Genomic DNA, 24010 nt, shown 5'->3' with positions numbered 1-24010 from the left:
CACGTGTAAAAGAAAAAAATATTTGAGTGAAAAAAATATTTCACGGGTAAAAATAAACCTTTCTTTTACGGGTAAAAAAAATTCTAATCCTAAACCATAGACCTATTTTCTCAAATTTTGAATTCCAAAAAAGCCACGGGCACCAATACATACTTTTCTCTACAAAACATTTAGGTCCGTGCAACGCACGGGCGTAACAACTAGTTATTGTTAATTCAAAAAATGAGTCATTTGCCCAGAAAAGTACTTTTTCCGGTTCATATGGACGAGCAAACTTTTCACATGGGTCAAATAGACCGGAGATATTTATATGTGAAACTGACAGAAATATCCTCCTCGTCCGTAAATTACTAGAAATGTTCGATCTTCCTTTTTCTCCAACATTTCCAAAAGAAATTAGAAAACATCACCGTTCTCCTTCTCCACTGATGTGATTGTAGATAGTGATAAAAGTGGTTTGATTCTCAGACTTGCGAAGGATAAAATATAGACTTAAATTCTAAAACAAAAATAGAAAACTCAAACAAAGATGATGTTGTTATCAATATTAAAAGAACACTGAGGCTAAGATTCCACTATTTTCCAAGTTCAAAGTGATTTAAATCCAATATTTATATTTATTCAATTTTTCGTTTAATTTGATTCTAAGATGTTGCAACAAGTAGATTTTTAAAATAACAAGTGTAAATCAAAAGCATGGGATATCAAAAACCTAAGTCCAAGCATATACCATCAATGGAAATCACAATTGTTGAATAAAATTTTTTAAAACAATTCTCAAACAAGGAAAATAATAATATAAATAATTGTAATAAATAAGATAAATAGAAAATACCACTATTTATTGGAAAAATAGCTTCCTCTATCGCCTCAGCAATGGGGTTTAGCTCCTCATATCAAAAACAGGTTCAAAATATTTTTCCATTGCTCAAAAAGTGTTTTCAAAGGTGAAGAGGCTCAAAGGGAGTAAAACAGTTCAATCGCAATGTTTATATGTGTTGCAGATCGACTGTTACAAGAGAAACAAAAGGAATAAGATTGCTACAGTAACGATAGAAGCGAAGTGCTGTAGAACAACGACAGTGTTCTGCGACAGTTGGGCATGGGTTGATGTTCTTCGTGTTCTTCAGCAGCATCAGCAGAACAGCTTTCCTGCAACTTGTGATTTTTGTCTCCTCTGGTTCTCTAAACTACCCCAAACTGTTCGTAATCCTTCTATGACCTGCAACCAACCTATATATAGGCAACAGACCCAAAAATAACTCGATTTAATCCCTCTCTTTCCTTCACAGCAAGTCTCGGATATTTCCTTTTCTGAATCTCGCGTCTTACAAATTAAATCTGACGTCCAAGAATCTCCCAATGATGGCATTAAATATACAGAAGATCTTCTACCCTTATCCGCACGTAATCCCCATGTATAGAACCAAGAAAATTCCCGATAATAATGCTCCTCCTCTGTTTTGTTCAATCCAAGAATTCATCCCTATTCCTTCGTATTTGATAAACATACATCCCCTGTTATGCTCTAAGAAGTCCATCCCAACACGAATATGCAGTTGAATCACTTCAAATCAGATCCATAAAATCTCACAAGTCCCGTGAAACTCCAAGCCTTTGTTTTGTATAAACTCGATTTCTGACCCTGTTTTTTCGATTCTACAGCTCATACCTTCCCTGTTTGACCAAAACAGGGTAATCCCAATCCACAACAAACACGAATTCAGCCTAAAACTCGATCAGAATCTCGTCAGAATGTTCCGCTGCAAAACTGAATTTGAATTCAGTTTTTCCCGCCAAAAATCTAGAGAAGAGAAAGGTTGCCCCCTATCCAGAGTAGAGGTGCCGATACCAGGTGTCTTGAGGGTGCCCTTTAGTAATTCGGGTACCCCTTATCCATAGTGAGAGTCTTAATAGCAAGTGTCCCCCGGGTGCGCTTTTCGACAACTTTTCGAGCCGATTTTTCCAAAAATGTTTATTGGACAAAAATACCTACACACACATAAAACACCATAATAAGTACAAAAATGAGCACTATCAATATATAGAATCGAGACAAATTAGACACAAAAATGTGTCTATCAAATACCCCCAAACCTATTATTTGCTATTCCTCGAGCAAATATTAAATTGAAAAATAAAATCCTAACTCACTGACGCAGGCATCGTCGATTGCATTTAGCGTATGCAATAAGCCTTTAAACCCCTAGGTGGCCCTAGTGGCCGAGTTATAGTCTCGGGAGGGCTTACCAGAGGTATACCCACAAAACCTTTATACTCCAGACCCTAGCTATCTACGCAGAACCTTGAAAAGCACTAAAGAATCTCCTTGGTTGGCATACTTATTGACTACAGGAAGAAATACCCTGATGCGAAATTCCAATTGTTGTACACGAGTTTGCACTCAAGCATACTAAAATTCATATAAAGTGACAGATCTCTCCTCAGATAGTTGCACTATGGACATCAATATTCGGAGTCAAACCAATCACATGGATAGATTAAGAGATAGATATAGAAAAACGTAGATGGTTTTGATGTTTACTAAGTGAACGGCGTTTCCCATATCTGTCTGAAGGCCTCCACCAAAATGAACCTATCCTACTGGATTGAGATACTAGTCTGATTAATATCAACACAACTGGCATATACAAGGGAACCAGTGATTGATAATCCTAACTCTAGGTCAACACAGCTTGCATATACAAGGGTACCAGTGGTCGACTTTATTGAATTTATTCCTTTTGGTCAAATGGTCTGGTCTCAATTTTTTTTATTTTTTTTCATCTTTTTTTTTTCTTTTCTTTCATGGTATCTCAATCACTCTAATTCACCCTAGCATTGGTAACAACTTGAATCGTGAGCTCCACCTAATCACTTAGAGTAACATAGTTTAAAAACAAAATAAAATAAAAATAGAAGTGAAAAGGACTCAACGAGATATGGTGAAACTATCATGTTATTTATAACACCTGAGCTCTGTGCTTTTATGAATAGACTCTTCTAGATGTTTCCATCTAATCAGATTGGTTCCTCAACTCCTAAAACCAAAATGCTTCCATCCACTTAGGTTGGTTAGTGCTATCCTTAATATGCATAAATTTCTAGGCTCTGGAGTTTATTTAAAACAAAAAGTTTATACCCCACCCCCAAACTTAAATCTAACATTGTCCTTAATGTTTCGAATGAAAGAACAGTACCAAAAATATAAGTAACATGAGGAAATAGTAAAGAGAGAGTTCGGAAAGATAGTACCTGGGTGAAGTGAAACCAAAAACTGACAAAAATATTATACAACATACAAATCGCCTCGATGGTCAATCAAGGGTAAACAGGGTCCTCCAGAGGGACCTCCTCAACATCACCTGTAGGAAAAGGCTCTAAAAAGGGCTTCAATCTCTGACCGTTAACCTTTGAAGAACTAGTACCATCTGATGTCTCAATCTCAATAGCGCCATGAGGAAAAACAGTACGGACCACAAAAGGACCGGTCCACCGAGAGCGCAGTTTCCCGGGGAATAGATGCAAACGAGTGTCATACAGAAGAACTTTTTGACCTGGAGAAAATGACTTCCGTAAAATATTCTTATCATGCACAAGTTTCATTTTGTTCTTATACTCCTTAGCACTATCGTATGCATCTCTACGAATCTCGTCCAATTCATTGAGCTGGAGCTTTCTGTGAGCTCCTGCCTTGTCAAGTGAAAAGTTTAACTGCTTAATAGCCCAATAGGCTCTATGCTCTAACTCAACAGGCAAGTGACATGCCTTGCCAAATACTAAACGGTAGGGTGACATTCCAATGGGTGTCTTAAACGCGGTACGGTAAGCCCATAAGGCATCAGTAAGCCTCGACGACCAATCTTTCCTATTAGGATTAACTGTTTTCTCTAAAATACGCTTAATTTCCCTATTGGAAACCTCTACCTGACCACTAGTCTGTGGGTGATACGGGGTAGCTACTTTGTGGGTAATACCATATTGTTTCATTAATAGAGCAAACGGTCTATTACAAAAGTGTGAACCCCCATCACTAATTATAGCTCGCGGTGTACCAAAACGTGTAAGTATATTCTCTTTCAAAAACTTAATTACGACCCTATGGTCATTTGTTTTACACGGAACCGCCTCAACCCACTTAGACACATAGTCTACAACGACAAGTATGTAAAGATAACCTAAAGAATTAGGAAATGGACCCATAAAATCAATGCCCCACACATCAAAGACCTCAATCACTAAAATAGGGTTCAAAGGCATCATATTTCTACGGGAAATGGTTCCTAACCTCTGGCAACGATCACAAGAAACACAGTGACTATGGGAGTCTTTAAACAGTGAAGGCCAGTAAAATCCACACTGCAATATCTTAGCAGCAGTCTTCTTAGCACTAAAATGACCCCCACAAGCATGTTCATGACAAAAGGAGAGAATACTGGACTGGTCACTCTCAGGTACACATCTCCTAATAATCTGGTCGGGACAATACTTAAACAAATAAGGATCGTCCCAAAAGAAATGCTTAACCTCGGCTAAAAACCTAGAACGATCTTGTTTACCCCAATGTTGAGGGGTACGCCAGTAACAAGATAATTCACTATATTTGCATACCAAGGTGATTGGGAAACAGAGAACAATTGTTCGTCAGGAAAGCTATCCCTTATAGGAAGGGCATCACTAGGGGAACTAACAACTAACCTGGATAAGTGGTCTGCTACTACATTTTCAGCACCCTTTTTGTCTCTAATGTCTGGAGAAAATTCTTGTAACAATAGGATCCACCTAATCAATCTAGGTTTGGTGTCCTTCTTAGACAAAAGGTATTTCAAAGCAGCATGATCGGTATAGATTACGATCTTAGAACCTAATAGGTAGGATCTAAACTTATCCAAGGCAAACACGATGGCTAGCAGTTCCTTCTCGGTAGTTGTATAGTTCAATTGGGCATCATTCAGAGTTTTGCTAGCATAGTAAATCACATGAAGTAATTTGTCTACTCGTTGACCTAACACAACGCCTATAGCATAATCTGAAGCATCACACATAATCTCAAAGGGTAGGTTCCAGTTGGGTGCCTGGACTATGGGAGCGGTAGTGAGTAAATTTTTAAGCTTCTCAAAAGCCTCTAAACAAGCATCATCAAAGACAAACTTAACATCTTTTGCAAGCAAACTGCAAAGAGGTCTAGAAATCAAGCTAAAATCCTTAATGAATCGACGGTAAAAACCTGCATGCCCTAGGAATGACCTAATGTCTTTTACGGTTTTTGGGACCTGTAAAGTCTTAATAAGGTCAACTTTGGCTTTGTCTACCTCTATACCCTTTGAAGAAATGATGTGCCCTAAAAATTCCTGATTTAACCATGAAATGGCATTTTTCCCAATTAAGCACTAAATTCTTTTCCTTACACCTAGTCAACACTAATGTCAAATGATGCAAGCACTCATCAAAAGATGAACCAAACACTGAAAAATCATCCATAAAGACCTCTAAAAACCGTTCTACCATATCAGAAAATATGCTCATCATACAACGCTGAAAAGTCGCAGGGGCATTACACAGCCCGAAAGGCATGCGTCTATACGCGAATGTACCAAAGGGACAGGTAAAAGTGGTTTTGCTCTTGGTCTTCTGGGCAATAACGATCTGATTATATCCGGAAAAGCCATCTAAAAAGCAATAGAAACTATATCCAGCTAATCTCTAGCATTTGGTCGATAAAAGGAAGGGGAAAGTGATCCTTCCTTGTGACCTTGTTCAATTTCCTATAGTCGATACAGACACGCCATCCCGTGGTCACTCGGGTTGGGATTAACTCATTATCCTCATTCTGGACTACAGTGATACCTGATTTCTTGGGAACAACCTGAACGGGGCTGACCCACTTACTGTCTGAAATTGGGTAGATAATACCCGCATCTAACAACTTAAGCACCTCTTTTCGAACTACTTCTTTCATGTTAGGGTTCAGTCGACGTTGCATCTCCCTAGACGGTTTGGAGTCTTCCTCTAAATGAATCTGATGCATACAAACGGTAGGACTAATACCCTTAATGTCTGCTATAGACCACCCTAAAGCTTCCTTATTATCTTGAAGTACTTTTACTAGCCTACTTTCCTGATCACTATCCAAGTCGGCAGCAATAATCACAGGTAAAGTCTCAGATGGGCCTAAGAACACATACTTCAGGTTATCTGGTAGTGGTTTGAGGTCCAACTTAGGGGGCTCTTCTAAGGAAGGAACTGAGGTAGTCTCAGAAGCTGGTAATGGTTCGAACCTAGCTTTCCATCTATCAGTGTCTAACACAGGGGTAGAATCTAATAGAGCATTCACTTGTTCAATGGTACTATCATCGTCAAAATCTAAACCAAAACGGGATAGACAACTCTCTAATGGGTCTTCAGACAAGATGTTTGGTAATGACTCCTGAACTAAGGATTCTATCATATTCACCTCTTTAACACATGTGTCATCTAGCTCATAAGGTAGCTTACTGACATTAAAAATGTTCATTTCGATAGTCATATTACCAAAGGATAAATTCATCACACACATTTCGACAGTTTATGATCGCATTAGACGTAGCTAAGAATGGGCGACCTAAAATCACAGGTATCTGGTTCTCTGGGTCAGGGACAGGTTGGGTATCTAGGACCACGAAATCCACTGGATAAATAAACTTGTCGACCTCAATAAGAACATCCTCGATAACACCTCGAGGAATTTTGACAGACCTATCAGCTAACTGCAGTGTTATCTGAGTAGGTTTCATTTCACCAAGTCCTAGCTGTAAGTACACATGGTACGGCAGTAAGTTCACACTGGCTCCTAAGTCAAGTAAAGCTTTTTCTACCCGGTGTTTACCTATTGTACAAGCAATGGTTGGGGAACCTGGGTCTTTGTACTTTGGAGTGGTAGTGTTCTGAATGATTGAACTTACATGACTAGCTAAAAAGGCTTTCTTATGGACGCTAAGTTTTCGCTTTCGCGTACACATATCCTTAAGGAACTTGGCATAAGCAGGAATTTGCCTAATTGCATCTAATAAAGGAAGGTTTATGGTAACTTGCTTAAAAACCTCCAATATGTCATTAAAGTTCGATTCCTTCTTTGTTGATGCTAATAGCTGGGGAAATGGGGCTCTAGGCACAGAATCAGACCTCTCAGGAACCGAATTGGCATCATCGGAAATTTTATCAGTCCCCTCAGTTAGTGGTCCTGAGGGATGAGATCCTGAGGGGTGAACTACAGTATGTTCACTATCGGGCATGGTTACCTGATTGTCTACTCTACCACTCCTAAGGGTTCTAATAGCATTCAATTGATTCGATGGTTTTGCACCTACTTCATGAACTCCTCTAGGGTTGGGGGTAGTCTGACTAGGGAGCCTTCCGTTATCTCTCTCACTTAAGGTCTTAGCTATTTGGCCGACTTGAAGTTCTAGCTTAGCAAGGCTCTGAGCATTAGTTTGAAAGTTCTGCTTGGTTTCCTGTTGAAAACTAATTTGGTCTGTGCTAACATATCCTGAGTTTTTGCTAACATCTTAATAGATTCCTCTAAGCTAGTCGTTTTGTTTTCTGGGCCTGATGAATTCTTAGTGTAACCAAAACCTGGGGGAGCATTAGAATTACTAAACTGACCTTGACTCTGGCCCTTAGACCATGAAAGGTTCGGATGGTTTCTCCAACCAGGATTATAGGTTTCTGAATATGGGTCAAACTTCTGACGGTTATCATACCTAGTGTTATTATAGAGAGCATTGGCTTGCTCTTCATTATTCTGGCCTTCCCAAAAAGGCTCCAATCTACCACTAGTGTGACCCACTTCTAAAGCTTCTAACCTTTTCGCTATAGCAGCAATTTTGGCATCTGATTCAAAGCTTCCTTCTACCCTATTAACGTTTCCTCTGCCTAGAAGAATTGTTTTCTGGGGTACCCTATTGCTTTCCCATTGTTGGGTCTTTTCAGCGATTTCATGCAAATATGTCATCGCATCATCAACTGTTTGGTTTTCAAACCCGCCTGTACACATGGACTCTACTGTAGTTGTGGTGGGATAATCTAAACCCTCATAAATGATCTGAACTAACCTAACCTTTTCTAAACCATGATGAGGACATTGGGCTAATAAATCATTGAACCTTTCCAAATACTTATACAAAGATTCTCCCTCCTGTTGTGTAAACGTGCAGATTTGCGTCCTAATAGACGAGGTTTTGTGCCTGGGGAAAAACTTGTTCAAAAAGGCAGATGTAAGTTGTTCATAGGTTTCAATTGATTCGGAATCCAAACTATACAGCCACGACTTGGCTTTATCTTTTAAGGAAAATGGGAATAACCTAAGTTTTAAAGCATCATCATCAAGGTTTCTAATTTTCAGGGTACTACAAATTTCCTCAAAGTCCCTAACATGGAAATAGGGGTTTTCATTTTCTTTTCCTAAAAAGATTGGGAGCAACTGTAAGGTTCCAGGCTTAAGTTCATAATTTGCTTCAGTTTCAACAAGGCTTTCAAAGTTTCCATTTCTGGCGCTATTGGACTATCAGGGATTCTTTCCTCAAACGGACATTCAAAAACGGAATCTTCACGAATCGGACTTTCTAAATTGAGGTAATCAAGATGCTTAGAACTACTAGGTTTCTCTTTAACAAATCTACCTAGGCGTCTCTTTTACATTCAGGCATGCAACAGAATAAGGTAGGGAATTCTATGCAAACACAAAACAAGGCTGACTCAACCAAATCAAACCTAAATTCCTAGCAAACAAAAAGCATGATAGCTCCACTTAGATTGTTTCTAGACCAGCTTCTATTCTTTCAAAAAGGAACTCGTTACAATCTGAGCAAACCCCTCTGGAATCAATCCGAGTCAAAGTAAGTTGAATCGAGGTGAGGGAAGCTTAGTGGAGCTTTGATACCCAAGGCCTCACCGGTTACAAGGCGGCGCAGTCATTCATTCAACTCACAGAAACCTTCAAGAACTTCGAAGTATGCTCAAAAGAGTAACCAATATTCTTCGAACGACTTTCTTACTAAGCTCGTTACCCTATAGGTCTCGTTCTAGTCAAAATTTTAGGCTTAGGTTCGCGTTTGGTTTCGTTTTCCTAAGGCGGGCAAGAAGAGAACGGTGATGAAATACGAACCCTTATCTTGTATGGCCAGTCCTTGCCCTTTACTAGGAAATTAAAGCAGCCGTTTTCAAGTCCTCAGCATATATGCAAACGAAGGAATACAGTAAACCCGCTGACAGGGGATTCGCGGGTGTTTCGAAAAACTTACCTCCCGTACCAGACGGGCGAAGAACCGCTGAAGTCGACTCGGGCCACGACTCCTATGTCATGTACGAACCCGAGGAGCCGAGGCGATATCGTAATCACCGTCCTTCTCTGCACACATTTTATATTTAAACCAACCCTTTCTTAGGGTTTTAAAAAAATAATAATGTCCAAAGTCCAATGTCCAAGTGTCCAAAAAAGAAAAGAAAAATTACAAAAATAACAAACCCTAATACAGTTCTCTCTTTTTTTTTCTTTTTTTATAAAGAAAAATAAACAAACCCTAAAAAAAAAATATCTAAAAAGAAATTGTCTTTTTCTTTGTTCTTTTCGCTTTAGGCTTTCGCTCCAAGTCTTTATGCTTTAAGTTACAGTCTTTACGAAATCACCAAACTCCTTGGCTCAATTCGCTTTATGATCCAAAACCTGTAGACAAAAGATAAATACCCAAAAACGTAAAAAAGAACAAAAATAATAAAAATCTAAAAAATAAAAAAATAAAAGAAAAGAAAACGAAGTCTAAAAACCCTAAAAGCAAATCCGCGTCGGCGGCGCCAAAAATTGATGTGATTGTAGATAGTGATAAAAGTGGTTCGATTCTCAGACTTGCGAAGGATAAAATATAGACTTAAATTCTAAAACAAAAATAGAAAACTCAAACATAGATGATGTTGTTATCAATATTAAAAGAACACTGAGGCTAAGATTCCACTATTTTCCAAGTTCAAAGTGATTTAAATCCAATATTTATATTTATTCAATTTTTTCGTTTAGTTTGATTCTAAGATGTTGCAACAAGTAGATTTTTAAAATAACAAGTGTAAATCAAAAGCATGGGATATCAAAAACCTAATTCCAAGCATATACCATCAATGGAAATCACAATTGTTGAATAAAAATCATTAAAACAATTCTCAAACAAGGCAAATAATCATATAAATAATTGTAATAAATAAGATAAATAGAAAATACCACTCTTTATTGGAAAAATAGCTTCCTCTATCGCCTCAGCAATGTGGTTTAGCTCCTCATATCAAAAACAGGTTCAAAATATTTTTCCATTGCTCAAAAAGTGTTTTCAAAGGTGAAGAGACTCAAAGGGAGTAAAACAGTTCAATCACAACGTTTATATGTGTTGCAGATCGACTGTTACAAGAGAAACAAAAGGAATAAGACTGCTACAGTAACGATAGAAGCGAAGTGCTGTAGAACAACGACAGTTGGGCGTGGGTTGATGTTCTTCGTGTTCTTCAGCAGCACCAGCAGAAAAGCTTTCCTGCACTCGTGATTTTTGTCTCCTCTGGTTCTCTAAACTACCCCAAACTTTTCGTAATCCTTCTATGACCTGCAACCAACCTATATATAGGCAACAGACCCAAAAATAACTCGATTTAATCCCTCTCTTTCCTTCACAACAAGTCTCGGATATTTCCTTTTCTGAATCTTCTCTACGCGTCTTACAAATTAAATCTGACGTCCAAGAATCTCCCAATGATGACATTAAATATACAGAAGATCTTCTACCCTTATCTGCACGTAATCCCCATGTATAGAAGCAAGAAAATTTCCGATAATAATGCTCCTCCTCTGTTTTGTTCAATCCAAGAATTCATCCCTATTCCTTCGTATTTGATAAACATACATCCCCTGTTATGCTCTAAGAAGTCCATCCCAACACGAATATGCAGTTGAATCACTCCAAATCAGATCCATAAAATCTCACAAGTCCCGTGAAACTCCAAGCCTTTGTTTTGTATAAACTCGATTTATGACCCTGTTTTTTCGATTCTACAGCTCATACCTTCCCTGTTTGACCAAAACATGTTAATCCCAATCCACAACAAACACGAATTCAGCCTAAAACTCGATCAGAATCTCGCCAGAATGTTCCGCTGCAAAACTGAATTTAAATTCAGTTTTTCCCGACAAAAATCTGGAGAAGAGAAAGGTTGCCCCCTATCCAGAGTAGAGGTGCCGATACCAGGTTCCTTTGGGGTGTCCTGTGGGTGCCCCTTAGTAATTCGGGTACCCCTTATCCATAGTGAGAGTCCGAATAGCAAGTGTCTTCCGGGTGCGCTTTTCGACAACTTTTCGAGACGATTTTTCCAAAAATGTTTATTGGACAAAAATACCTACACACACATAAAACACCATAATAAGTACAAAAATGAGCACTATCAATATATAGAATCGAGACAAATTAGACACAAAAATGTGTCTATCATCCACCACAATCATCATTCTTTGTCTGCTCCTTACAAACGATCGACATCAATAGTATCATCATACTTGAGATTGGTTTCTCCACCGCCTGCTCACCATCAACGCTGTCGAAAATTGGATTCATCCACTGTCTTCTCACCATCAACTACATCTCATAGTTGAAATTGGTTTCTCCACCCTTTGCAAACACCAACACCACTACAGCATGAAAGGTTTACTAGCATAATTAGGGTTTCAATCGATCAATTCCACAAAATCTCTCATAGAATTCGTAAGTTTCCGAACCCTAACTTTGTTTTGATTTTATTTTAAGAGTTGCATGATTGATTTGTTGAATTTGTTGATTATATTTTCATTTCAGTGGATGTGAGGATGTAACTGGATTTAGTTGGTTGTTGTAATGAATTTAATGTTTATGTTTTGTATGAAAATGGTTTGCATCTGGTTATATCTATTGTATGCTAAGAATAAGTATTATCGAAGTCATGCTCAGTAAATGTTTGTAATAATATCTGAATGTGTTTCTATGGCATATAGAATCCCTACAGCTAAATGTGATAGGATGTAACTAGTTTCATCTTGTATTATTATTGGACGAAACTGGTTTCGTTATGTGTTGCCAGTAGGATAAAACATGGTTTCATCTTATGAAACCATACATGTTAAGAGAAATTCTCTCAAACAATCATGGAATCCTGGTTAGATCCTTTCTTGCGTTTTTTTTGGTTTACGGTGAAGCAGGTCTACTCGTCTCATTCATAACCCTCTTTATGATAAAACTTGCATAAAAGAGTCTATATGGATAATGTGGCTAATTTGACTACAACTGAAACAAGTCTAAACTCTACTTTTATAACCAATTTCAAATCTTATTCAATTGAAAGTAAGTTTCAGCAGCATACACATCCCATGTATATCTCTGTCATATGTTTTTGGGTTCCTTATTTGTTTATATTTTGTTAGTATAATTTTTCTTCCATGTCCTTTGTTTCTTTCTGTTCACGTAGTTCATACCATTGTTGGATATTTTTTTGTGCAGTGTCTGTAATTACATTCATGTAGATACATTAGTCCATCTTTTGTTAGTATAATTTTTCTTCCATGTCCTTTGTTTCTTTCTGTTCAAGTAGTTCATACCATTGTTGGATATTTTGTTGTGACGTGTCTGTAATTACATTCATGTAGATACATTAGTCCATCTTGTGTTATTATTGAAATGCTACTGATTTCATCATATATTTTCACTATATGAAATCTGGTTTCATCTTGTGTTCCACCATAAAAAATCTTTATACATCATGTGGTATTACTAAATGAAACCGGTTGCATCATGTGTTTCCACTGGATGAGTCTAATTTCATCTAAGTTTAAAACTGTCACTATATCTAGTCTCGCCCAAGCTTAATTGTTGCAGGAAAAAAAATCATGGCGAGACTATTGGTGAATCAAAAACAAAGAATACGCTTGATTTGAAGGTTGTTGGTGAATCAAGTATGAAAAATAGACATGATATGAACGCAATTTGTGAATCAAGAACGAAGGACTACATGGTATGAACAACTACAAAGAACGGAGACTATGTGGTTTCGTTAGGTTAATAGCACTAGGTCGCTACAAAAAAAAAAACTATTGATGGATTTTACGTTTTTTTCTTGCAAAACTTTATGTTTTCATTATGAATTTATAGATGTCGTAATTGCAGTATGAGGTTATACATAATCTTTATATGCTATTTTTTGTATAATCTTGTCGAAAGTATTTAGGATGAACCTGGTTTCATCTTGAAGAAAATATGTTTTTTGTTATAAATGTACAGGATGAATCCAGATACATCCTGAAAAAATGTGTTTTTTGTCTGAAAATGTACAAGATGAAACCAGATACATCCTGAAGCAAAAATGTTTTTCTGCCAGATGATTTAGGATAAAACTGGTTTCATCCGAGTTTTGATATGTGATGAAGCTGCATTTATTTTAACAGTTAAAATTGAAGATCATCTAAAAATAAAAAAACAAAAAAAAAATGCATTAAGATGTATATCGGGACCACTTCAAGAAATTTCAATACAAACCTTAAGATCATCTACAAACCTTACCTTTAGAGTACATAAGTACACACAAAATTTCACTGATTATATAAATACCACTTCAAGTTCAATGTTAAATGTTTAGTTGAATACGATAACAAAACAAACATACAAAAATTATAAGTAATACATGATAAAACTGGTTTCATCTTGTAGATGGGGGAAAACGCCGGTTTTTAAGGAATTGAGGAGACGACCGTACGGAGGAGACTCCTCGAACCGAGCGAAATGTTAAACCTCACACAGATGCACCGCTGCAAAGGGGTGCTTTAGATTCGAGAGATCAATCTGTAGTACTCCGGCCTAAATCAAGACAATGACCGTTCCAGAGTAAATTCGGTCACAAGAGAGGATGGGTTGATCTGTAGCAGGGAAGCTGAGAAATGTGTGGAATCAATGGTAATCAAAGATTGTGGGTGTGTGAATTCTGAATACGATAAGCTCTTGAGTGATTGAAATTTCTCAATTGAGAGTAGTTGCTCAATTGATGAGTTGATGATCTTGTGTTGTCAGTTTGACGTGAGATTGATGATACTGTTGATGTTTTTTCAATCATGATTCAGAGACTTATTTATATTGCTGGAATTGTAGACACCATGATTCCATGAAGTGTGACAGTTGATGGAATCAAGGAGTGGGGAAGTGGAGATCGTGTTTGAAACCAGTTGCTCAACGTGTGGAGACTTGGTCGATTTTCCACCCACTACCTCGTGAATTCCTTCAACTGATTGCACGACTTGCTCACATTCCATCGTGTGTTTGAACACACGTGCCGTAGACCGCCAGACCAAAACCCTAAGTGATATCCCCCAAGTGACACGATTGACGTTCTCGTGGTTTGTTAGTCAATTGATGACTTCGTGGTTTGATGGGACGATGAGTCCATGTAGTTTGTTGAACATGATGTTCTGAAACTCATGAATTGAACATGTCATGAGACAGAGGTATAGTTCTTACGATGAAGTGAGCAAGTATTGCTCATTCGATGGATCGTTGAATATTGATTGTTGAACCAATATTCCTTGGTTTGAGAAATATTTCATCTGAGCAAGTGTGCTCATGTGATGAATTGTTGAATATTTGATCGTCTGAGCATGTGTTGCTCATCTGATGGATTATTGGCAGCGTACCAAAAATATTAATTATAAACTGGTCGTTGAACCGAGCATAATTAATAAAATTAATGACCATGAGGTCGTCGTAAAATTATTAAGGTTGGAATCTGGAATGATGATCCTTGGATTCAGAAACCCTAATTTGATCAATTGATGATCAATTCATGGTTCGTCAAATTTAACCATGGGACGAAGGAGGGAGCGACTACATGGGACCGTGGATCAACCATGTAGTGTCCATATGCTCACGTGAGCAAATACGAAGAACTCCTGAAGAGTTGACGATTTGTTGGTGAAGAATGATTAAATGCTGGCTTAATCATTTATTCAAAAATGCTCGTCTGAGCCTTAGGTGAGAAAACCTAATTAATTATGACGAGGCGAGGGACCGACCATGGAGTCATGAAACCGGCCCTGGGTTGTCACGTGACCGCCTGACGATCACTTCATGAAAATCCAAAGTGTTTGGAAGAGTTTTGGACCTAATACGAGCAATTGTGCAAATTAGGTCAAACTGTGAAAATTGATGGGACCGGCTTCCGTGAGCCAAAGAGCCAATCTTGGTCGGTCAAGATAGCGTGCTCGTGTCCCCAAGGCGTCCGCGTCTCAGTCCTGAGAATTTTGATATTTTCTGGCGTGCAATTGAGCATCCATTCGAGAAATATGCCAAAATTAGGGTTTCGACGAAACTGAGGAAAACACCATGAGATGATGAAAAATAATTATAAAATAAGGAATGAGGAGGCGTGGGACCGCCGTGGTCAAGGCATGGTCGGCCGGTCGTGACCACGGTCCCTGTGGTGCCTTTTCCTTAATTTTATAATATTTTGATGATTTTATGAAAAATTCATGAATTTGAGAAATTTGATGAATTTAGGGAGTTTCCATGAATTGAAGGAGTTTTCATGAGTTCAGGAAGCAAAAAAATATTAAAAATAAAACAAGCGTGTGGGACCGTGGAAGGCATGGCCGGCCGGCTAGGGCCCGGTCCCACGAGTTTCCCTAATTTTTTTAATATTTTTAGGTATTTTGATGATTTGAGGGAATTTTCCTAATTTGAGAGAAAATACCATGAAATCAAGGAATTTGATGAATTCAAGGAAAACTAATAATAAAACAAAGGGGCGTGTGGGACCGGCTAGGGCATGGCCGGCCGGCCAAGGCCCGGTCCCACATTTTCATAATTTATTTTTTTTATTATTATTATTTGATGATTTGTGCAAAATACCATGAAATCAAGGAGTTTTTTCATGAAATTAGAGAAATAATAATAATATAAAATAATAAGGAACCGTGGGGTGTGGGGCCGGTGGGACCAAGGCATGGCCGGTTGGCCAATGGTCACGCCCCACACTCCTTTCCTTAATTTTATATTATTTTTTATGGATTTATGGAAGTACCATGAAACCGAGGAGTTTCCTCGAGACGAAGGGATTTAATAAAATGAGAGAATTTTCATCACATCATGGAAAATAATAAAAATGCAATTAAAATAAAAACTGGTGTGGGATTGACCACGACACGGTCGGTTGGTCGTGTGTCCGTGCTCCCAGCACCCTGGTCAATATTTTTAATTATTTATTATTTTCTTCTCTATTTTGCATAGGTTCATCGTTTTTGTATTTTTGAAATACTCGTTCGTGCGGTGACTGTTAGTGTATCGTCGTTGAATACACCTTCACCATTTGAATCGGGGCTTACTTAGAGGTAGCTCAATGCCCGGTTGCTGATTATTTATTACTAATTATGGAATTCGGTGGAGAATAATTCACAAAACTGAGCAATAAGATGTTATTATTCGCTGGTCGACAATCGTTCGGACTTTAGAAAAGTTGTCGCGACACCTGTAGTAATTCATAGGATCAGCTGAGGATTCGACTACGAATTCAGAATAATAAAGTGAGCATTACCATTCCATGGGATCGTAAATTCGACCATAAAATCAGAGTAATTAAGATTTATCTATTACCATTTATGAGACCAGCTGTGGATTCGATCATGAAATCGGAGTAATGAGATAAAATAGTTATTGTTATTCTATGAGATCAAGTCGTGGATTCGATCATAGAATCAGAACAATTGTTATTGCCATTCCATGGGACCAGTCGTGGATTCGACCATGGAATAGGAGCAATTGTAATTAGGAATAATTAATTGTGTGGCTCTATACTAGCAGAGCAAGCTGTCTAGGAGCATTAATTATCCTGATACGAGCTTGTCGGTAAGTCATATCCTTTATATAGTCAGGGTAAACTCATTGTTTGTTCCTGAAGACGTTATCGCTCTATACTAGCAGAGCAAGCTGTCTAGGAGCCGTCCATCTCGTGATACTATATAGAAATAATCACTGAAAATGTTCAGTATTCTTGAGATATGCCGTTGTCCAGTCGTGAGACTACATATCTACATGTACTCTGAGAGAAAGTACTCTCCGTTGAGAATTCGATGAGAGAGCCGTGTCTCGATATTCACGTCTGATTGCTGAATTAGAGCTTCGTATAATTATTAGTTTACGAATTTAGCCTTTGTCGAAAATCCACCATCTACATTAAGTCCCCTGCTTACTGAGGAAAGCTGTGTTCCTCAGTCAGCATTAAATGGTGATTTTCCGGCCATAAATAATAATACCAGTAATTGAACTTAGTCGTAAGCTGAGATGTTACCGGATTTAGAGAGCATGAGCAAACCACGAATTTATGAAGGCTTCAATGTCATGATTGGAGCATTGTTTGATGAGCATAAATTGGTGTTGAACCGCTGGTTTGGATGATGGGACCATGGTCGTTTAGGATTTGCGGGCCGAGCCCAATAAGGAAACCTTGTAAAATTAGGTTTTGAAAATAAAAATTAGTATAAAAGGGAATTAATCCCTTCTTTTTTTTATTATTTTCCACGACCAGTAGCTCCCTTTACTTCATCACCTTCACGTCGCCAGGGAAAGAAGCAGAAAAACTTCGTCGGAGCACCTCCGTCCGACTGACGGCCGTAGCCAGCGCCGACAGGTGCACGAATTTATTTTTATTTTTTTTGCTGATGTTATGATTTTCATGAATTGTTCATGCTTGAGTTTATATATACATGTGTGTATATTAGTGTGAGTTTTATGAAAAAACCCTCGTTTTTGAAAACGTATGTTCGTTCGATCGTTAGTTTTGAAAACTAACTATAATCCCTGATTTAGGAGAGATTTTTTTTTTAATATGAACCTAGGTCCAGTGATAAAACTTAGTGTATGATCTTTCATGTATACCAAGGTTTCATCATAAAAGAAGTGAATTTTCATGAAATCGGAATAATCCTTCGTTTTAAAGACAAATAACGATGACACGAAGGAAAATATGTATGATGAACTTGTGTCCAGTGATAAAATTTTGCTTATGAGCTTTCATGTAAATACAAAACTTTATCATATGTATGAGATGTGAGCTTTCACAATATTTTTTGAAATAAACCTTCGTTTTAAAGACAAATAACGACGATACGAAGGAAAATTTTTATTTTTTTATATATATGCAGCCGTGACATATATTGTAAAATATGATGATATTTTATTTCATGAGTTTTTTTCATTAATAAAATCTTGAGAATTTATGTATGCAAGTTGCATTAATTGCTGTTTTTTTGAAAAATCAGAAACGTGGGTTTTGAGGAACCTTCGAAGATAGACAATATATTTATGATGAAATATTTTATTGTTGTAAACTTCATAGGTCAGTTGTGTGAATGTTCACATTATGAAAATTGTGTCCGTGATTTCATGAAAAATCAGTTTCGGAAATTAAATAAAGTTTCGTTCGTTTTTGCAGTTTTCGAAGAGACGAACGATTTTGAGGGTTAACTCTAGCATTACTATCACTATTGTTAGTGGAAGTATAAAAGGTAAGAGTTAAGAGTTACCATTTTTGCTTGTATTTCCTTGATTTATATCTGGACGGCATACTGAAGTAGAATGTAGTGTGAACCTTTTCAGCTACTTAGCAAAGATGTCCAATTCCCAAGCTGACGACGCCTCGAGGGAAGAGATGTGCGTTGATGATGGTATCTCCAGAGATGAGACATGCATGGATGAAACTTCCGTTGGGGGAGACGAAGACGAAATCCCTGGGATTAAGAATGTCCCGAACATAGATGATGCATTCTTTGAAAAAGATATTCCAGGAGCTGAGCAACATTTGAAATCCCCAGTGTATCGTCTTTTGATAAATCCCAGAACTGTTACTCAGAAGAAATTGGTGACTCCTAAGACAGTGATTCGATTTTGTCTTGAACGAGGGGTCTTCGCCTCATCAATCATAGAGTTTAAGCTTTCTCGACGACCTTTGGAGAAATTTGCCGGCTGGGCGAGGCATATGTTGGGTTTTCCTCATGTGAGGACTATGCTCGACCAGGCGCAGGTGACGAGAGCTATTCAAGCTTCTGGAGAGTTGTTCATTTATCATGACGCAAGTGGTATTGTGGCTCTGTTTGCTCGCTGGTGCATTCCCACTCACACTTTCATATGTAGATGGGGAGAGTTTACCATTACCTTGGAAGACGTGGCGGCTCTGATGCATCTCCCGATCACGGGCAATCTTCCTGGGGATCTTTCAGATGAGGAGACCGCCGTTTCTCATGTCTTGACAGCTGCAATGGAGAAAGCGAATAAGGCTGGTAGTAAAGGATGCTATGCTTCCTGGTTGACACACTGGTGGCCCAAAGACGAGGTTTCTGATAAACCCATCGACGGTATGTTACCCATTGCTGCTTTCTTATGTTTATGGTTGTCCAGAGACGTTTTTGAAGACAGTGGAAACTTGTTGAAGCCTTTTGTGATTCCCTTTGCTATTAAGATGGCTCAAGGTGAGCAACTTCCGATAGGTAGTTTATTCTTAGGCTCCTTGTATTACAACCTGGACTCCTTGATTATAGACTCCAGTGTGTCGAACTCTATGAAGATTGAGTGTTATGCCAACACGATGTTTCTTCAAGCTTTGATGTGGGAGCATTTTAAGAATTATGCACCTACTCCACGTAATGTTCTGCAAGGACCGAATACTGATGCGCGCCATACTTTCCCTGAGAAAGATAATGCTAGGATCATGCGTTGGTCCACAAGCAGCCTCGTTCTAAAATACGTTTATTGATGTGTTAGATGAAGAATCTGAGTTCAATTTTCGCCCGTGGGTGTCAGTCCCTGATTATGTTTCTCAGCCGATGACTTTCAATACTGGAGAAGGCACGAGTTTGACGTCTGGTGCGCATCTGAGTGATGGCGAAAGATCTTTCATGTTGAGTTGCACTCCTGGTCATTTGCTATCAGTCACGTTTGGAGAGCTTTCAGTGGAGGAGTATAACATTGATAGAGCAGCTCGACAAATGGGTATGGATCAGTGTGTTCCAACCATACGGAGAAGGAAGCCATCAGTTGAGCAACTCAGGACTCATTTGGATCATACTCACGTGGAAGGGAGTAGCTACTGGTTTCCTGGTTCTGATAGATTCGCCTATGTAACCCCAGGTTATGTAGAATTCTGGGATCAGCAACTTGGGCGTTTGCGTGGCTTTGTAAGATTTCCCAGACCTCCATTCAAGGATCTTCCTTCGGCTGAGATGATTTCCAGTCGACCAAGATTGAAGTATCTTTCTGGTGATAAACGAAAGTCGTCTCCAGGATGCTCTCAGGTATGTTTTTCATATAATCTTCACGAAATTATAAGAACTGTATTCTGATTATATTACTGGATTTCACCACAGGACGGTCGTAATATACGACCTCGAATCGGTGTAGATTTCTCAGAGACTGAGGCGGTTATTCATGGCGGAGAAGGCAGGCATAAAGGTTATAAGCTGTTACCAATACCGTAAAGTCCCCAGTTGGTGCTTTGGTGAGTTCCCAATATTTCTCACGTGACTTTCATTGCTATTAACATTAGAATCATGAAGCCAATGTTAATTTTGTTGCAGAATTTTACTCCATCGAGTCTTGAAGGTCTTCAATTTTCTGCTACTGAACAAGCAATCGCTGATTTGAGTGACGAAGAAACTGTAAGTATTTCTTCACATGTTCAAATGTGGTGCTTCAGGATGAAAATATTGATTGTAAAGGACGTGTACAGGAGGATGTCGTCATGGAGATGGAGAATTCTGGAACTCAATCATCCTCTGGGAAGGGGAATGGAGGTAATTCCCAAGATTCGGAGCCGGATGGAAGTGATGTTCCTCTTGTCGTTGATGTGGACAATTCCAACCCCTTGGACACTTTGGAGACTCCTCAAGTAAGTATATATTATGTATATTCTTCATAGAATTAAAAAAGTGTTGACTTGTGAATGAATGAATGAGAACCCATGTGAATATATGAAAACTTAGTCGAATTTCGTCGTCAGAAAATTCAGAACCCAGCTTTTTAGTAAGGACGTTGTAGAATCCTCGTCCGGAGTCGGATTTTGATGATCTGCATGTGCAAATTCAATCCCGGAAAATTTCCAAGCTTTAGCAAAGAATCTTTTTAAGTTTTGAGTACGTTCAATCCTGAAAAAGGCGAAATAGTAAACTTCCAGGAGATTTCCAGAATTTTTTCAGATTGCGCTTCACCTGATATTTTGGCCACATATACTCGCTCATTCATCGGATTGTCATGCAATTTTGACATATCATAGAGGACATCCATAAGAAGAGAATGGCATATGAACCATCCTCAGATTCCTTGTAGATTTCTCCCAGTTCATCTCATAGTACAGGTAAGAGTTCAGTTTCCTCAGACGGACTCATCGTAAAATGTGTTTTCATGACTTTCATGTTATTTGCTCGTGCTTTGAATGTAGCATGATGAACCTTGATGATGTTTCCTTGCTGGTATACTGTGTTTCATAATCTCCTTTGGCTTCATGATTCTAATCTCATGTAATCTTCGTATTAGGTGCTAAATACCGAAGTTAAGGATACTGGAGCCCATGATGACAACTCTAACCTTTCCGAAGTTATTGATGAAGAGACAACCATCCCTGCACTTCGAGGCCATGAGATGGTCGCTGCTGATGTTATGGAAAACCAGATGGTTGTTGCTCAGTGATAGAAGAAACCGAGATAGCAGCGGAGAATACCGAAGGAACTGTTGCTTTGGTCGTGGAAGCCGCTCCAGTGACTGAGAACCGTATAATAGTGTATGAATATCCAACTGCAGGGGTTGCTTTCGATCCTCCCTTTAACACTTCACTCCCGTATCATGAACTGGTCGGTGGATTCAGCGTTCCCATTGGATATGCACGCTTGTACGAGACGATATGGAAGAAGTTTGGCCACATGATCGTTGACAGGAACCCTGGGCGTGCTTATGCTTTAACCATGCAAGTAGGCGTTATCTTGCGTGTCGTGAGTGATATGCATACGAGACCCAGGAATACCGTGACTCCAGATATACTCTTTGATTGGGAGTTTAACTTGGAGAATTCAGAAAGACTTGGCCTCAACGTGAAATGGCTTCGTAAGCAAATAAACGTTATCAAGGATTCATGTGAGAAACATACCCTTTCCCAATGATGTGTGAAGGAGAAGGAGGACAAGATTGCCAAGCTGACCGAGGAGTTGAACAAGGAGAGGGCGGCTTTGCAAATCTTGAAGGATGCTGATGAGCGAAAGCCTTTTCTTGCTGATCTTTGAACTTCTGAGAGATGTGAGGTTTATACTTGGGTTTTGATATTTAGATGGTTTTGGATTGACTGATGGTTAAGGATTTTCTTGTAGATTTGATAGAGATTTTCTTTTACGAAATATGAACTGAATTTTGATAAATTGCTGAATTCAAATACTGATTGCAAGTATTGCAAATGTTTTGGAGGAATTGAAATACAAATGAAAGAAAATCCTAAATGTTAAATCCCAACCATGAGTGCTTCAAACGCCCAATACCTTAAATGTCCAATAATTTCAGATAAACGCCTTGAGCCAATTTTCGTGAATTACTGGTAGGGTTCTGCCATCTGTGTTGGTCAATTTGTAGTATCCTCCGGCCACGGACTCAGCGACCATGAATGGTCCTTCCCAATTGGAGTTCCTTGTAGAATGAAGACCGCGCTGAACTGCTTTGAGAACCAGGTCCCCTTCATGAAACTTGTTAGGCTTGGTCGATCGTGCCTTGAATATCTTCCGCTGATTCGGAATTCCCTGTTTGATGGAATTCCACGATTGTGGCCCATATGGACACTCGCGGAAGAGAGTATCCAGCATAGTGTTGATCATGCTTAGCCAAGTCTTCAGCAATAAACCTCTCGATGGAGTGACCGATTTGAAGAAGTTCTGAACCCAACCATTGAGTGTAATATTGCTGAGGTGAAGTTACCCACTCGTAGCTTTTGATGACTGCTAAATTATTCATGGGGAGAAGTCCCTGGACCATAGTAGCGTATTTGAACATTGGTAATATTGGAGCAGAGGAGGAATAAGACTTGCCTGAGCTCGAAACCTTCTGACAAAGGTGTGCGGATTTCTCCAAGTTCCTGCGTAAGTCCCATCAGAGTTTTACTTCTTCCAGATGCTCAAACGGTGGTGCGTCCTCTGCTTCGTCTTCCGACTCGGAATCCTTGTCGATGACAGGATGTGTTGAAGGCATCGTTGTTTCAGCATGAATCCAAGTTCTCCAAGGACCATGTCGTATCCAGGGTCTTCCCGGATTATGAAAAACTTGGCCTCAGTGCAGATCAATCTTTCCGTAACTTTGAGAGTGATGAAGCCGTATGCGTTCTGGAGATTCCTTCGTGGTCCCTGATTGCTATGGGAGCGTGGGTGGCTTCCCGTCGAGTAATACCAGCAGCTCTGAGAGTTTTCAAAGGGATGATGTTGACAGCGGTACCAACATCGACGAACGCCCTCTTGAACTCATTTCCTTTAATGTGCACTGTGGTGAGCAGTCCCCAGTCATACATTTCTGTGTCGGTGGCTGAAGGTCCGGTGGTGGTCTTGGATCAGGACGTCTTCCGGACACGATGTGGTTCAGTGCAGCAAACATGTCTTTCCTTTGAGCTTTCGAAAGATACAACACTCGCAGACATGTTCGATCAGAGATTGGACCGTTTCCTTGACAGGAGGTTCAGATGGTAAAAGTTCTGACTGGGAGGGGGTTTTTGTGCACCCCTCAGTCCCCAGGTTGAGCTCTCCTGATTCGACCTTTTCTTTGAATATGCGCTTCAAAATTTTGCAATCACTCGTGGGATGGCTGACGTATCTATGGAAGCGACAATACCGAGGATTTTCCATGGCCTCTTCAGTTGGTTCCTTCTTGACATAAGGCAATTTGATTGCGCCGTCTTGAATCCAGGCATCGAGTAGTTCATTAAC

The 24010-nt window shown here is 39.0% G+C and overlaps 1 pseudogene; it reads left to right on the top strand.

Annotated features, from left to right (window-relative positions):
• Nucleotides 1–8102: 8102 nt before the first annotated feature.
• Nucleotides 8103–8202, top strand: LOC113362344 (annotated as a pseudogene).
• Nucleotides 8203–24010: the final 15808 nt, after the last annotated feature.

Source organism: Papaver somniferum, chromosome 3, assembly GCF_003573695.1.
Source record: "Papaver somniferum cultivar HN1 chromosome 3, ASM357369v1, whole genome shotgun sequence".
Classification (NCBI taxonomy): Eukaryota; Viridiplantae; Streptophyta; class Magnoliopsida; order Ranunculales; family Papaveraceae; genus Papaver; species Papaver somniferum.
The sequence above is the reverse complement of the archived record's forward strand: the minus strand, read 5'-3'. Positions and strand labels throughout refer to the sequence as shown.